The 4,809-nt window shown below is 41.4% G+C and overlaps 1 pseudogene; it reads right to left on the reverse strand.

Annotated features, from left to right (window-relative positions):
• Positions 1-637: 637 nt before the first annotated feature.
• LOC112313160 (farnesyl pyrophosphate synthase pseudogene) lies at positions 638-1,731 on the reverse strand (annotated as a pseudogene).
• Positions 1,732-4,809: the final 3,078 nt, after the last annotated feature.

Genomic DNA, 4,809 nt, shown 5'->3' on the forward strand with positions numbered 1-4,809 from the left:
TGAAAGAGCCAAAGAAAGAGAAGAATGAAAAACACGTAACACAAAGCTTTCCTTCTTTTTTTCCCCTGGAATAACATCGTTTTATTCTTATAGGTTTGGGAAAAGAAAATCTATTCCACCTGGGTACACTGTGTGGTGCTTGCATGTTCTTCCCTTGTCTGGTTTTCTCCTGGGACCCAGGTTTCTTCCCACAGCCTAAAGGTAGGCAGGTGAGAATTCGTGTCTAAATTGCCTAGGTGGGCCCTGTGATAGAAGGGTCTTCTGTCCAGGGTTGGCCCCCACATTGTGTTCAGATAGGCTCCTGTCAACCACAACTCTTAACTGTAATAAGTGGATTGGAAAATAATCTTCCCTGCTTTTGTTCATTAATTAAATGTGTGTATAGCTCACATTTATTGCAGTGTTTAATATTAGAAGTGCTGGGTGATGTTTTTGTAACCAGAAATAGGCCATAGGAACTTAACTCTTGTCTATGTAAATTATCCTATAGCAAAATTTTGTCACAGTCTCCATAATTACCATAATTTTTACCATATTATTACTATAAAATTATTACCATAATTTTGTAGTAAAATGACTAAAATGTTGTAATTTACTATAATTGAGAACCACCCTCCCTGCCCTGGTAGTCTCTAGGTCACTTTTTCCACTTAGAGATCTTGTGTGCTAGCCTCAGGAAGATGGCTGGGGGCAGGGGAGATAAGTACTGCTCAATGAGACCCACAAGGTGGTTGTAACTGTCTTCTTCATACTGCATGAACACAGACTGCAGATTCAGCTCCTTGTATAGTGCCTTCACCCAGGACACCTTCTCAACCTCCTTTTGTCTGTAATTTTCCTACAAGATCTGGCACTGTTCTGGAGAGGCCTGTTGCAGACACTGAATCACCAACCAGCTGCATTTACTGTCCTGGATGTCAGGCCAATCTTGCCTGTCACACTGGAGTCCCCAGAAAGGTCAAGGTAATCATCTTGAATCTGAAAGAGCTCCCCCATCTCCAACAGGATCTTCTTGGCATTGGCATGTTCCTTCTCCCCATCAATGCCCACCGTATACATGGCAGCAGCTACAAGAAGGTAGAAGGAGTAGAAACCTGTCTTATACTTGACAATAGATTTGTACCTCTTTTCAGTGAATCTGCCAAGATCCATGCTGCCTTGTGGGACTGTGATGAGGTCCAGGGTCTGTCCAATCACAGTATGATAGTAACTCTGCAGGAAGAGCTCTATCAGGTTCAGGTAACAGTACTGATTCCAGCAATAGAGCTTCAGCAGTTGGTAGATATATGCTTTCAGAAGAATTGCATCATTGATGGTATCCAAACCTATGCCTGGCTTCTAATACCAGAAGATCTGCCCCCGTTGGGTGAGGGATGAATTCATAATGTCATCTGACACCAGGAAGAAAGCATGGAGCAGTTCCACATACCAGCCTACAGTTATGGCCTACTGGACTCTGTCAGCATTGAGCTTTCTTGGTTCCACCAGATCCTGGAATGTTATCAGCACAGTCATACCCCGCTATTACTTGCCTCCAATGACATTGTACTCCAGGACCTCCTTGAGAGGGGCAATAGCATCTCCTATTTCTGGGTGCCCCATGTCATCCTCAATCAGCACCCTGACAATCTTGGAGAAGTGCTGGGTAAAACTCTGCTTTTTTTGGTCATAAACATCCAACTTCTGTTCTCCATTCATTCTGAGGGAGGAGTGAAGTACTCTGTTGCGGGATGCAGGTTCTTGAAAGCTTTCCTTCTTCATTTTCTTCTTCCTTTCAGTTTCCTATCACACTGGCTAAATCTGTTCAGAAAGGGTAATTTAAGAAATTTTAGCTGTGGAGGTATAAAGCCAACTGCATTCTATTTAAAGAAATAGTGAGTCTAAGTGCTGCACTCCACACACTTGGGCATTAGGGAAGGACAGGCCTTTGTAAATCTTATGGGGCTCTAAGGAACAAGACTCTAGTGCATAATGGATATGTAACTATTTGTGGAGGCATGTGTCTACTTTTAAGAGCAAGGGGCCCAGAACTGTATGATACAGCACTTAGTCACACATTCAGCAAGCTTGTTTAGCACCATTTGCATGCAAGTCACTTTATGTAATCTGAATGGTTTAGAACATAGACTTCCTACAAGTTGCTGCCTGACTCGATAATGTGTAGATGGAAGCAATGACTGTTAATATATATCATGATTTAAAGATACTACAAGGCCTCCTCTGCCCCAAACTATTGCTCTTTCTGGCTTGGTGTGGCTCGATCCACTCTTCATTTTGGCTTTATAGTCATGTCTCAGGAACCTACTCTTTTTTTAGGCAACTGAAACAGGAAGGTTTCATTCAATCCTTCAATAACAAGAACAACAATAGCAATAACAATAAAAGCCTCTTGAGCATCTACCCTGTTCTTTCCCTGTGTTGCCATACCTGAATACTTTGGATGACCCAGCAGTCTTTCAACTCTATTCATTTTATAAAAAATAACAGAGCAACCAAAGGTCCCTAAAAGATACAAGTGAATATCCGTTTAGCAGATTAATTTTTCTCCAAGGGTCTTCAACCCACACCAAGATCCCAGAAGTATTAAATACAAAACAGCTTATTTTCAAGCATGGCTACCATAAGAAAATTTGGCTGGTTAGTAGAGAGTTTTGCAAAGAGTGACTGCCATAAATAATATTTAGGTCCCAATAATAGGGAATAGAGAGTAACAGAAATTGACCAAACTGTGAAGACTTACTATTTCAACAAATATTTGTTTAACACTATTCTATGCCAAGGCCATCATTGAAGATGACAGACATAGCCCCTGATCTCATGAGTGAAAGAGACCTATGGACACTAAAAAAAGATACAAATAAAAAAATCAGTATTGTGGACTTTCAGCCAAGATGGAGGTATGGCTGCATACATTTTGCCTCCTTGCAAAACCAAAAGAAGGACAACAACAAATTTAAAATCAGAAAATAACCAGAACTGCCAGAAAATCAAACTGTATGGAAGTCTGACAAACAAGGAATTAAAGAAGAAACATTCATCCAGACTGGTAGAAAGGGTGAAGGCAGGCAGCCAAGGTGGAGAGGACTTGTGGCAAGGCAGTGGCTGGAGGATTTGGATGGGCGATGTGGCGGTTGGCCAACTGAGTGCTCCCACATTTGTGTGCAGATAAACCGGGAGGAACTGGGGAGTGAAAGACCATACTGCCCAGGGTTCTAGCACAAAGAAATAAAGCCTCAAAACCTCTGACTGAAAAAAAAACTGTGGGGGTTGAGGTGGCAGGAGAAACTCTGAGTCTTATAGGAGAATTCATTGGAGAGACCCACAGGGTCCTAGAATGTACACAAAACTACCCACCTGGGAACCAGCACTAGAAGGGCCCAATTTACTTGTGGGTAGAAAGGGAAGAGATTGAAAACCGGCCAAGAGCCAAGCAAGCTGCACTGTTCCCTCTCGGACCCCTCCTCCAGATACAGGGCTACAATGCAGTGAAATGGGTTGCCCCACAGTGGGGAATACCTAGGGCTCCAACCCTTACTATGTAACAGCTACAGCAAGACAAAAAAAAAAAAAAAGGCCCAAATGAAAGAATACATCACTGCTCCAGAAAAAATACAGCTAAGCTATGAGGAGATAGCCAGCCTATCAGATGCACAGATGCACAGTTCAAAACACTGGTAATCAGGACGCTCACAGAAATGGTTGAGTATGGTCGCAAAATAGAGGAAAAAGTGAAGGGTATGAAAAGTGAAATAAGTGAAAATATACAAGGAACCAACAATGATGGGAAGAAAAATGGAACTCAAATCAATGGTTTGGAGTAGAAGGAAGAAATAAACATTCAACCAGAACTGAATGAAGAAAGAAGAATTCAAAAAAATGAGGAGAGGCGTAGGAACTTCCAGGACTATGTTAAACATTCCAACATCCAAATTATAGGGTTGCCAGGAGGGGAAGAGGAAGGGCAAGAATTTAAAAACTTATTTGAAAGCATAATGGAGAACTTCCCCAATCTGGCAAAGGAAATAGACTTCCAGGAAGCTCAGAGAGTCCCAAAAAAGTTAGACCCAAGGAAGCACACACCAAGGCACATCATAAGTACATCACCCACAATTGAAGATGAGGAGAGAATCTTAAAAGCAGCAAGAGAAAAGGAGACAGTCACCTACAGAGGAGCTTCCATAAGACTATCAGTGATTTCTCAAAAGAAACCTTACAGGCAAGAAGGGGCTGGAAAGAAGTCATGAAAGGCAAGGACTTACATCCAAGATTACTCTATCCAGCAAAGCTGTCATTTAGAATGGAAGGGCAGATAAAGTGCTTTCCAGATAAGATCAAGTTAAAGAAGTTTATCATCACCCAGCCCTTACTATATGAAATGTTAAAGGGACTTATCTAAGAAAAAGAAGATCAAAACTATGAACAGTAAAATGACAACAAACTCACAACTATCAACAACTTGACCTAAAAAAACAAAAACAAAAAGGAACTAAGCAAACAACTACAACAGGAACAGAATCACAGAAATGGAGATCACATAGAGGGTTATCAATGGGGAGGGGTGGGGGAAAATGGGGGAAATGGTACAGGGAATAAGAAGCATAAATAATAGGTACAAAATAGAGAGGAGGAGGTTAAGAATAGTATGGGAAGTGGAGAAGCCAAAGAACACATATGTATGACCTATGGACATGAACTAAGGTCGGGGAATAATGGTGGGAGAGGGAGTACAGGGCAGAGGAGAATAAAGGGGATAAAAAAATGAGACAACTGTAATAGCATAATCAATAAAATATATTAAAAAATCAGTGT

Source organism: Desmodus rotundus, chromosome 2, assembly GCF_022682495.2.
Source record: "Desmodus rotundus isolate HL8 chromosome 2, HLdesRot8A.1, whole genome shotgun sequence".
Classification (NCBI taxonomy): domain Eukaryota; kingdom Metazoa; phylum Chordata; class Mammalia; order Chiroptera; family Phyllostomidae; genus Desmodus; species Desmodus rotundus.